The sequence below is a fragment of the Carcharodon carcharias genome, chromosome 9, assembly GCF_017639515.1.
Source record: "Carcharodon carcharias isolate sCarCar2 chromosome 9, sCarCar2.pri, whole genome shotgun sequence".
In the NCBI taxonomy this organism is placed as follows: domain Eukaryota; kingdom Metazoa; phylum Chordata; class Chondrichthyes; order Lamniformes; family Lamnidae; genus Carcharodon; species Carcharodon carcharias.
This window is the reverse complement of record NC_054475.1, coordinates 118,603,880-118,617,256: the sequence shown is the minus strand read 5'-3', so window position 1 is coordinate 118,617,256 and position 13,377 is coordinate 118,603,880.

Below are 13,377 nucleotides of genomic sequence, written 5' to 3'. Positions count from 1 at the left end.
CCCTCACTCAGTTAATGAATCAATGTTCCTCCATGTTGAACACCACTTGGAGGAAACACTGAGGGTGGCAAGGGCACAGAATGTACTCTGGGTGGGGGACTTCAATGTCCACCATCAAGAGTGGCTCGGTAGCGCCACTACTGACCGAGCTGGCTGAACCCTAAAGAACATAGCTGCTAGACTGGGTCAGCAGCAGGTGGTGAGGGAACCAGCAAGAGGGAAAAACATACTTGACCTCACCCTCACCAACCTGCCTGCCGCAGATGTATATGTCCTACAGAATTGGTAGGAGTGACCACCGCACAGTCATGGTGCAGACGAAGTCCCATCTTCACATTGAGAATAAACTCCAATGTGTTGTGTGGCACTACCACTGTGCTAAATGGGATAGATTTCAAACAGATGTTGCAACTCAAGGCTGGGCATCCATGAGGCACTGTGGGCCATCAGCAGCAGCAGCAGAATTGTACTTGGACACACTCTGTAACCTCATGGCCCGGCATATCCCCCACTCTACCCTTACCACCAAGCCAGGAGATCAACCCTGGTTCAAAGAAGAGTGCAGGAGGGCATGCCAGGAGCAGCACCAGGCTTACCCTAAAAATGAGGTGTCAACCCGGTGAAATTTTAACACAGGACTACTTGTGTGCCAAACAGCATAAGCGGCAATTTGATAGACAGAGCCAAGCAATCCCACAACCAACGGATCAGATGCAATCCTTCCACATCCAGTCGTGAATGGTGGTGGACAATTAAACAACACACTGGAGGAGGAGGCTCCACAAATATTTCCATTCTCAATGATGGGGAAGCCTAGCACATCAGTGCACAAGATAAGGCTGAAGTATTCACACCAACCTTTAGTCAGAAGTACTGAGTGGATGATCCATCTCAGCCTCGTCCGGAGGTCACCAGCACCACAGATGCCAGTTCTCAGCCAATTCGATTCACTCCATGTGATATCAAGAAACAGCTGAAGGCACTGGATACTGCAAAGGCTATGGGCCCTGACGATATTCTGGCAACAGTACTGAAGACTTGTGCTCTAGAACTTGCTGCAGCCCGAGCCAAGCTGTTCCAGTACAGCTACAACACTGACATCTACCTAGCAATATGGAAAATTTACCGAAGTTTGTCCTGTACACAAAAAATCAGGACAAATCCAACCCGATTAATTACTGCCCCATTAATCTACTTTCCATCATCAGTAAAGTAATGGAAGGGGTCATCAATAGTGCTATCAGCTGCACTTGCTTAGCAATAACCTGCTCACTGACGCTCAGTTTGGATTCCAGCAGGGCGACTCAGCTCCTGACCTTATTACAGCTTTCGTTCAAACATGGACAAAAGAGTTGAACTCCCAAGGTGAGGTGAAAGTGACTGCCCTTGACATCCAGGCAGCATTTGACAGAGAATGGCATCATGGAGCCCTAGCAAAACTGTAGTCAATGGGAATCAGGGGGAAACTCTCTGCTGGCTGGAGTCATACCCAGCACAAAGGAAGATGGTTGCGGTTGTTGGAGGTCAATCACCTCAGTTCCAGGACATCACTGCAGGAGCTCTTCAGGGTAGTGTCCTTGGCCCAACCATCTTCAGCTGCTTCATCAATGACCTTCTTCCCATCATAAGGTCAGAAGTGGGGATGTTCGCTGATGAGTTCACAATGTTCAGAACTATTCACGACTCCTCAGATACTGAAGCAGTCTATGCAAATGCAGCAAAACCTGGATAATATTCAGGCATGGGCTGAGAAGTGACAAGTAACATTCGTGCCACACAAGTGTCAGGCAATGACCATCTCCAACAAGTGAGAATCCAGCCATCGCCCCTTGATGTTCAATGGCACTGCCATCACTGAATCCCCCACTATCAACATCCTGGGGGTTACCATTGATCAGAAATTCAACTGTACTAGCCATATAAATACTGTGGCTACAAGAGCAGGTCAGAGGCTAGGAATAGTGCACGAGTAACCCACCTCCTGATTCCCCAAAGCCTGTTCACCATCTACAAGGCATAAGTCAGGAGTGTGATGGAATACTCTCCACTTGCCTGGATGAGTGCAGCTTCCACAACACTCAAGAAGCTGGACACCGTCCAGGACAAAGCAGCCCACCTGATTGGCGCCACATCCACAAACATTCACTCCCTCCATCACCGATGAACAGTGGCAGCAGTGTGTCCCATCTACAAGATGCACTGCAGGAATTCACCAAGGCTCCTTCAGCAGCACCTTCCAAACCCATGACCACTACCATCTAGAAGGACAAGGGCAGCAGATAGATGGGAAAACCACCACCTAGAAGCTCCCCTCCAAGTCAGTCACCGTCCTGACTTGGAAATATATTGCCATTCCTTCACTGTCGCTGGGTCAAAATCCTGGAACTCTCTCCCTAATAGCACTGTGGGTATACCCAATCATATGGACTGCAGTGGTTCAAGAAGGCAGCTCACCACCACCTTCCCAAGGTCACTTAGGTATGGGCAATAACTTCTGGCCTAGCCAGCGAAGCTCACATCAAATGAATGAATAAAAAAACAAGTTGGAGGCTCTTCCAGGGCACTGAAGCCCAGTCTACATTAAGTGGTGAGAGGAGGGGTGGGGTTGGAGATGGCTAGGTTGGGTAAGGTGGATCATCTACTCGGGGAGGGTAGATGCAAAGTTCCCTTTTGGGACTTGGACAAGGACTTCTGCACACAAGGTCCCACTCCTCCTTGCCACAATTTTCACTGAAGGCTCCAGCGCTGAATGTTTGTGTCATGATTGGCAATTAAATTCCTGGTGAGGTCTGAGTGGTATCATTAACTTTGATGTTGAAATATTAATGAGACCCTCTTACCTGACTGCGACAGGAAGCCCAATGCTGCTGAAAGATGGGCCATTAGAATGGTGCCAAGTGGGAACCATGCAGCTAATCAGTACCCTTGTCTAATTTTAGCCTCTTGCAGACCCTATTCTCAGCTGGCAAGATGGGGGTGATATCGCCTCCAATGTGTCAGTCAAATGTGTCATCAAAATTGGAGCAAGATAATATGCAGAAAGCCTGTAGGTCAGCAATGAGCTATTGAATGTAAGCATGTTCTCAACCATAATAAATCTGGTAGTTTATCCTTTGTCATTCTATTCTGGATTATCAGAACCTCGCGATACAACAATAAGAAAAGTATAATTCCCTAATTTTTTCAACAATACTTGACTCCCTTGATGCATGTCTTATAGCCACTTGTGTGCCTATAAGGTAAGTTTCTGTGTTACCTTGCTTTCTGTATATAGCTGGTGTCTGTTGTTTTGATAAAGGCAATTATGAAGCCAGTGTGTTGAACTCATCCAGATTCTGGTCGGCTATGCACCCCCTTAGGTCTAACACATGCCTTATATATGGTTCAGTCCATTCCATAAATATCACATTACACTGAGATGTGTGTGCGGTATGTTTAATTCCCATTAACCTTCTGGAGAAAGCTAGATGGAACATGATTTTGTGGTGGGGAGCATGAGGGGGGAAAAAATCGGTAAATACCCAAATGGAAATGTGTCAATGTAATCCTGGAGCAAGAGAGGGAAAATCAATTTCTCAAGAGTTGGCTTTAATGTGGAATTTTATTGGTTAATGATACATTGGGTGTGGTCCTGTAATGTAAACCTGTGTACCTGTCTTACTGCTTGTGGCTCGATTGGTCGTTCCTAACTAGAGCAGCAAAATAATATATAGAGGATCAACAGGTACATCATTTACGTTTTGATATTATTTCTTTATTTCCACCTCTCCTTGTAGTTATTTTTAAATCCTCTCACCTTTGTTACCAGGCAGAGGAGCAGTCAGGAAATCTGTTCTTAGTTGAAAGCCTATGCTGTTTTGCTTGATCATTTACCTATTTTTTTCTCTGGTGAAGCTGCTCACTTCTTCCTTGTGCCCTGTCCCCACTTAATGAGTTAGAATCTTCCTGTGCTTGAAGCTCTGCCCCTAGTTCTGTGTGTAACAAATTATTCACCAACTCCATTCAGTACTATGCTTTAAGTAGATTGCTGTGGCTGTTTTATTATTTATTACCCCTCCCTAATTCTATAATCACCTCCCAACTCCACAGCCCTCTGGGATTTCTGCATTCCACTAATTCTGGCCTTTGGTGCATTCCCAGTGGCTGCACCATTGGTGGCTTTGCCTTCAGTTGCCTAGGCCACAAGCACTGTAATTCCCTCCCTAACTTCTCTGTCTCTCTACCTTGCTTTCTTCCTTTCAGGCACTCTTTAAAACCATTTCTTTGACCGAGCTTTTGGTCATCTGACCTAATATCTCTTTATGTGGCTTAGTGTCAAATTTTGTTTCTTAATGGTCCTGCCTTGGGACAATTCAGTGAAAAGTGCTATATAAATATGTTATTATTTACTTCAGATAATTTCTTTTTTCCTTCCAAAATTGTCTTGCTTGATTAAGCCAAAGATTCCCAAATATCAATATTTGTTTTTGACTCAAAGGAATGCATGTTTACTCACCACTGATTTCACTTTTAAATGTCATATGCTATTAAATTTCAGTTTCAGTGTTCAAGTTTGCATGTGGCTGGACCTTGTGATCCTCGTACTTATCATCTTACCACCAAATTCTTCAGCTGAGATAATAGAGCAGACTACCTTATGGTATTGGTCCTACACTAAGGAACATGAAATTCAAAACTATTGTAATTATTAAACACACGGCCTGGAAAGCCAATCCATGACCTTATGAAATGGCTCCATTTACTTGTACTTGCTTTGGGCACAATCGATTAAACAGATTCTCAGAAAAAATATCATATTGGCAAACTTTGGAAAGTTAAAACTTTGCTGCTCTCAGCAAGCTACCTTTTAGCTTCTCTGACATTTCACAATTGCAGGGCCTTTGTTGACAAACCTACAGTATCTTTCTTTCATTTATCAATACTTATAAATCGCGTTGTCAAAACGTGTTCACATTTTTTTGATTTCTTATACCATGAAATAATGGTACCATGAGCTCATGATTACTGCAGTTTCAGCCTGTATATTATTCACTGACTCATTTTTGGAAGGACTTTAGAAATGTCATATCCAAGACAACACTTTCTTGAGTGGAGCCTTTCATACTTGCGTGCTTAAAATTATTTGACAGTCAAATCAGCCACTGGTTCATTAACTTAATTGTTTTTAAAGTGAACCATGGATGATTTTATAGCTACATGCAAACATTAGCTAACAATTTTTCTCCAATTACCTGTAATTTTGTTGCTTTTCTCCCTTGCCTTAAAAATATTGCTCCTCAGCACCAAGGATGAGAAGATCGCTGATTTCTGGATTCTGATAGCAATACTGTCTTTGTCTGTGTGGAAAGTGTCATGGTGTGGCCTTGGGTGGCTCAGTTATTCCTTTCCTTTGTTTAGCATATATACTGCTGCCTTATGGCCAAAATTTTGAAGATGACATGTTGGGATTCACAGGAGCGAGGTAACCAACTTTCCATAATACATGTTTATGGTTTGGTTAAATTTATAATCCTAATTTCTTTTTAAAAAATGGTCATATTGATTTTCAATGGAATACTGAGATTAGAGTCACAATAAATTAAGTTTTCCAGAGTTAGTTGAGGCGGGCACTGCATTCAAAAGGAGAATATGAATAAAGTATTATAGCTCTTCAGATTAATTTCTTAAAACTTTGCACACTTTCGGCAAAGCCTGATTGGTTAAAATTCAGATGTGCCTCTTTTATGAATTGTGTAGTGTTGATGTATAGGCTTAATGCTTTCTCTTTCTCAATAAATATTCCATAATTCACCAGGGAGAATATTAGCAGTTGGGAGTAATTGTAAAGATAGATTGACTTCAAAACAAGGAGAAACTTTTCTTTCCAATGTTGGCTTGTGCTTGTTTTTCCCCACAGCAATTTGGGTCAATTCCTCCTGGCAATTGGGAATTGAGTTTGTATATGGTTTTTTGCATCTAAGGAGCTTTTAAAGGTATTAAATGTAGAGCTATGAGGAAATAACAGTGGAAGGGGTAATTGTTTAGCTCTTCAAATACAGGCAGTGGCATGAAGGGCTGAATGGCCACTTTCTAAGAAATAAGAATTAGGAACAGGATTAGACCATGCAGCTCCTCGAGCTTGCTCCGCCATGCAGTAAGATCATGGCTGATCTTCTTGTGTTTCGATTTCCACATTGCCATCTTTGATTCCCTTGCCTAACAAGAATCTATCTACCTCTGCCATAAAAATATTCAATGACCCCGCTTCCACCTCTCTGAGATAGAGAGTTCCAAAGTCGCTCAACCCTCTGAGGAAAAAAAAATTCTCCTCATCTCTGTCCTAAAAGGGCAATCCCTAATTTTAAAACATTGTCCCCTAGTTCTGGTATAATCCACAAGAGGAAACATCCTTTTGACATCCACCTTGTCAAGGCCATTCAGGATCTTGTATAATTCAATCAAGTCACCCCTTACTCTTCTAAACTACAGTGGAAACAAGCCCAGTCTGTCCAACCTTTCCTGATAAAACAACCCACTCATTCCAGGTATCAGTTAATCTGTGCTCTAAGATTCTATTAAGCAGAAGCCCTTGCTGTCGCCTCATTCACTTTCTGAGGATGTATCCCATCTGGTCCAAGTGCCTGACAGACAAATGTTCTTGGACACTGCTCACTCACCAGCAGTGTTACATCTGAACATCAAATTCATACTTGCACTTAGTAAAGCCAACATCCAAATTCATCTGAATAGTGCTACACAGGGGAGGGAACGCAATATATAGAAACCTATTACAATGACGATGTGAGTTACCAGCAATCATTCACTAGAGTAAAAACCTCATAATTCACAAACAGTGCAGAAGGAAGTGAATTACAATGCTCTTTGACACAAATGAAAGCCTAGAACTGATGGTCACCATTAAGGGCATTCATTTATTCAAACGGAATGAATAATCCCTTGAATATTAGTCTTGTCTTCAAATTGATGTTCCAATGCTGCCAGCTGACAAGTGATATTTCACACAAATGTGTCAGATTTTTATTTTTCACTTGTGTGAATTACCATTTCACTGACCAGTAATATATAACATCCGCACATTCCTGACAACCTATATCACAATGGTAGAGGAATTCAGTATGACTAGTTGCATTCTCAGTGTGATGGTCGACGTATAATATGAATATTAAAACTGTAGAAGGTTTATTATTTCAATGTGTTAAGATAAGGGGAATAGCCGAACTTTCATCTACAGACATACCAAAACAACTGCAGTACACAACCACTATAGAAACATCTTCAGTATGGGTGGGTTAGGGGCTAAATCAGGTGCAAAATGCAATAGTAATGGAGATATTTTGGGCTTATTTAGATCTTATGTTGGGGTCATTCTGTTCAACTCCAAAAGATAGAAATCAGCAGTTATAGCAAAACCAAATAGGCAGGAAGAAGATTAGGATTAAGAGTGAAGAAAGGAGGCTGAGCAAAGAAAAGAGGAGAGGGGGAAGGATCAGGACAATGATAATGAGTGAAGAATGTACTTGATGCAGTGAAAAAGAGGTCTGAAACAGGGAACTTGCTTCTTCCAGGCCACCATATGTTTCCTGAGCTCAGTACATTTAGAGGACTACCAGTCAGTAAATAGACCAGCTGCTTCCCAATCTCGGTATCAGCTACCGCCCTGACATTGAGGAACTAGTCTTCACCATAAGCTGTTAGTAAGCAAATGAAGACTTTAATTGTCTGTATTGTCACTGGCTTGATAATAACATGGTTTACAATGGCTTTATGCACCACACCCCCCTCCCCTGACCCCTCACTTTACCTTACCTTCTCTCCCTGTTAGTTTTTATGTTGCAAGTTGATGGACAGACATGGAAAAGCAGCTCCAGTTAAATACTTTCACAAGAGGCCGTTCCAAACCATAGGACAAGGTTGCAGATAATGATTGAAGAAAAGCCCCAATGAGGACAGTCCTCTACCCCTATTGGTGAACATTGCAAGGCCACCCCTACAGCACAGCACAAGTCTTTGCCTCAGCCTGTGAGCAGTCTCACTAGTAGTGCATGAAACCTATGGACAATGGTGCTGACTAGAATTCTGTTTGTGTAGTCTTTGAGTAGAAATTCACTTTTGGCACTAGTTAAAGTCAATGGTACTGAGTATTGGGTGGAGGCTATAACAGGTGGATGATGTAATATCATCAGTTTGGGCTATCGCCCAAGATGGATTTCTATTCTCCTATCTCTAAGTAACCCCAATAGTATCTCAAAGGCATTGTATTTCTGGGAGGAACAGATACAAATAATTGTATGAATCCAGGTAGCAGCTATTTGAATCAAATGAGGGAATATTTAGCACTCGTTATTTGTATTGTATTGTTCCCAGCTTTACATTACAGTAACCTTCTCTTGCAACCACTCTTCCATCCTCCCTAAATCTGTACAGTGCTAAAATGAAACCTGAGATAATTGTATTACAGAAGAGTTAAGGTAAGAATAATGCATTGATTTACATTCTGAGTTAACTACACATGGTTGAACTATTAGAAAAATTGCATTTTAATTTCATTCAGTGGTACTGTAACAGCTTGAATGCTTGCTGCTCATACTTGAGGGTTTTTTTATATTAATGTTGATTTGAGGTTGTTTACACAAAATATGTTAATCATAAAACAACGTCATTTTTATGACAATATATCATAAATTACATCAATGCCAGACAACCTGTGACAATATGTGACTGCAAAGTACTACACCATTATTTCAAACATAATACGGTGCTCTCATTTTTTATAGTAAAGACCTTTGGACAGTTTTATTAGATATTAACTGTTGTAATTTTCCCCTCACAAACTTAGAACAAAGAATTATGAAATAGAAGATAAAATCAGTTATGTAACAATTTTTAATTTAAATGCTGCATTGGGTTCACTCTTAAAAGCCCTTAAGGTGGAATTGACATGTCTGTGTTGCTCACAGTCGCCACCTTGTGAAGAGAATTGGAATAGCATTTTGTTACAAGCTGCTGAAATGGCAACAGATCAAGGGAAGACAACAGGAGGATAGGAAGATATTATTGTTTCAATATACCTATAGTAACTTCCACAAATATCCCAACAGTGATCAAAGATATTGATAGGTTTATTTCTAATGATTAGCCCTATCCTAAGTTGATAAGGCTGTTAAAAAAGTGTACAGGATAATTGGCTTTCAAAATAGACACATAGGGGAGAATTTTAATGAGCAAGGGATTTGGGTGCTTATGAGAAGTTTAATCCCATAAAAATGATGTTGGGTTGGAATTCCAACATCATGCCACCCACTTCTGAATTTCACCCAGGCAGGATTTTAGGCAAGCTGGATCCTTCTTGGAATTGTTGGGTAAGTAATTGTCATATGCAAATAGATAATTAGCTTCTGTTTTAATTAAGGATTTTGGTTTTAACAGGCAGCAGACTTATTTCCCAAGCTGTCAGCAGCTTGCCAGAGTCAACCAGTCAGGAGTGCTTCTTCATTGAGACTGACAGGCTGGGAAGCCTTTGGTCAGTGATATTAAAGAGCTCCAGCTGTGGCCAGATGAGATGCTGCTGCTTATAGCACTCCTTTTCAGAGAGCTCTTTCACTGTTTGACAAGTGATTTCCAACTTCTTAGAAGTCACTTGGCTTATCTTGCAATTTATTCATCTTCAGCTGGACTTTTCTGCTGGCAGCCTTCCCCACATGTGAGCAGCTTAATGCAGCTCCATCTTATACCCGTGATGAGGAACAAGAAGAGCAGCAACACCAACAATACCGGCATCAACAGAAGAAACATTAGCCAGGCTGCCCTCTCCTCAGCCACATGCCACTCCACAAATGGAATTGACACAGGCATTCAAGGAGGCAAGACCACCCAAAACAGTGTGTCCAAGCAGAGCATCTGATCTCTTGACGGGGCTGAGCCCCAGTGCCTCAGGAAACTCTGGTTTTCATGATAGGCCACTGCTCACAACTGCAGACTCCTGGAACAAGACCTCCTTCACAGTGGACCAGCTGTACATGCATTGCCTTCTGCCATCAAGGTGCCTGTCGGTGGAGGGCCAACTCCTGCCCCCTTCTTCCCCCTCCCTTCTCTTCCTGAGGTTCTGCATTCTCTTCTCCTGCAAGGAGAGAAACCAGAGAGGTGTGATTGTTAGAAATAGCTTGTGTGAGAGGTGGGAGACTGTGAGGCATGGATATAAAAGAGCAATAGGATGATGATGAGTATGACTGTTGGCTGCTCAGATGGGAATGTGAGGTGCCTGAACACAGAGAGCAGAATCAGTACAGCTGCAAGGTGTGTTGTTTGGAGGTGTGCTGTGCAGGAGAAAGCAGAATGTGTGGCTTGGCACCTCAACTTACCTTTCCCACCTGCTTAAGGCACTGGATTCTCTTGAGGCACTGTCTCCAGGTTTGAGTGATCACACTCTGCGGCTTATTTCTGCGGCCACTTCATTCACTTGCCTGCTGGGTTTGAGAGGCTGGCTTCTTCCTCTCGTCCTTGGGAAAGACCACCTTCACTTCAGTCCCCCACATCCCACAGCCAGCAGGGCCTCAGGACAAGAGTGATAAATCCTTGGGGGAAGGGGAGGGTAGAGGGGCCCTCCCAGGTCTCCTCTTCATTCCTGTGGTTGCTGCAGTTTCAGGAGTCCATGTCCAGTCGAGCCATTTTGACCCCGTGCCAGTGTCCCTTTAATTACAAATCCTTCCTTTGACAGAAGCTGCACATCAGCCCATCCGTGCTCTGATTGGTCAGGAAGCCCAGAAGCAGGATGCTAACACTGTGCTCAGTTAAAGAGTCATGGCAACACCTGATGTAGATCCCAATGGGCTCCCAGCCTGCTACAGGTCCTGCTGCTTTTCAAGGAACTATCAGTTTAAAGATCCACCAACGGAGTACAAAAGAAAGTAAGTCATGTTAAGCCTTTATAAATCACTGGCTAAGCCTCAGCTGGAGTACTGTATCCAATTCTGTGCAGTGCATTTTGGGAAGGATGTCAAAGGTAGGGGGAATTTACTAGAATGATACCAGGCAGGGATGCGGGATTTCAGTCAAATGGAAAGATTCAAGAAGCTGGCATTGTCCTCCTTAGAATAGCAAAGGTTAAAGGGAGATTTAATAGAGGTGTTCAAAACAAATGAGGGACTTTGACGGAGTAAATGAGGAGAAACGTTTCCCGCTGGCAGCAGATCGATAACCAGGAGGCACAGATTTCAAGTAATATGAAAAGATCCAGAGGAGGGCTGAGAAAAATCTTTTTGGGAAGCGAGTTGTTATAACATGGAATTCACTGCCTGCCTAGTGGAAGCAGAATCAATAATAACTTTCAAAAGGGAATTGCAAAACTATTTGAAAAATGTTTCACAGGGCTATGCTGAAAGAGAAGGGGATTGGGGTTAATGGAATAGCTCATTAAAATAGCTAGCACAAACACGATAGACTTCTTCTGCTGTGATGTGTGATTCTATGATTTTATTTTTTGCACCCAATTTTCATGTGTTTGATTTCCCTAATGACTCACCAGCCTCAGCTGCAGGCTCTGAGCAGTAAACCAATTGCAGGTCCTGACAAGGTTTTCCAGAAATCTGTTAGCAGAGAGTGCATGTCTGTATGAATATGGGTGGAATCATCCCAGATTTGCACTAATTGTGGCAGTGGGAGGGGAAAAAGACACTTTTACCTGCCAGCTGCAATGGTGGATTTTTGTGCTGTATCATCCCTTCCTTGCGCATCATGCCTCATTAATAATGCATTCCCAGAAAGCATGCTAGGTCACTGGCAAGGAGGCCTTTGATTTGCCCACCCCGCTGTCAGTAAACTGGGCATCATATTTAAAGGCCGTCCCTGCACACAGCTAGCACTCTTCAAGGCATAGGAAGCTGGTGGGAACACGTGGCTGCCAAAAGAAGGAAACTTGCTGCCCCCAGATTTAGCGACGCCTCCCACGAGTGCTTACTGGACACATTGGAGGTCTGCCACGGGTTCTCCACTCCTGTTCTGGGCAAAGACCAGCAAGCAAGGTCACCAATCCAGCATGGCAGCGGTGGTCAGTGCCAACACCCTGCAAAAGAGGACAGCCATCAAGTGCAGGAAGAGGATGAATGCTGTTATCCGTTCTGCCAAGGTAAATCACTCTTCTCATCACTCTGAGCTCATGCACTCACAATCCCATCACACATTCACAGGGATCTCACACCTCAAGGGACAACACCACTAACTCTCACACACACCCTCACATCTCCATCAGGCTCATATCCTCTGAATCCCGCGTCCTCATCCTGTCCATGGCTCCACTCACGACACAAACATTCCACTCAGTGCCATGTGTCCTACTCACACTCTCTCCATCTGTTTTCATGCAGGAGAAGCTGGCTGAAAAGAGCAGGGAGAGGTCCCAGACCGGGGGTGGAGTGGCTCACATTAGGCCCCTCACTCACTTTAGGAGTGTGCCATCGTGCTGACTGGTGAGGAAGTGGACTGTGTCTGCGGCGACAGTGAGTTCAGCTGTGAACACCCACGTGAGGATCCTGAACCAGATCATCCCTCTTTCAATGCAACTATGAGTGTTCTGTCTCCTGTTTTTGACACTGCTGTCATGCACTGATTATCTCCACTTGGATTCACAGGGAGCTTTGCTAAGTGACCAACACCCTCAGCCAGCTAGTCCCTCAGCTGCATCCAGGTCCTCACCTCCAGCCAAGAGGACACATCCTCCATTGAGAGCTGGAAATAAGCAGCCTGGAAGACCCGTCACAGCGCTTACCCACCTTCCACCAGCGCAGAGACACACACCTCAGTGGCACCTAGATCTAGTGCAGGCTCAGTTTCACAATCTGGTGGTTACTGCACGGACATATGTCTGCAGCAGGAGGAGGCAGGTTCAGACAAGCTTCCCGGCATGGAGAACTGCTGGGGAAGGGGCAACTGTGAGGTCCAAGTCAGATGACGAGCCTCTGGATTCGGCCTTCCAAGTCATCGTGGAGAGTCAGCAGAAGGTGGGGGAGCATCACGCAGAGTTGTTGGAAGCTCTCAACAGTATGGCACAGGAGGCGGAGGAGTGTGTCCGCCTGCTCTCTGATGCAGTGGTGCCCACATGTGCACATATTAAGGTCTGCATGGGGAGGATGATGGATGCCATAGAGACCCTGGTCCAGCAGAACATGGAAATGTGCACAGACTGCGCTCCATCGGGGTAGTCATGGGTGAGTTCCTACATTAGCAATGTGAAAGGGAAATGGGGCATCTCAATGTCCCTCCAGGTGCTCCTTCTGCTCATGGAGTCAGGCAGAGGCCCTCGGGCGCCCAAAGGGAAGAGGAGTGGCAGTTGGACACCCCAAGGTCATCCAGTCAAGAATCTTAGAGGCTGCTCTCCCTCTTTGA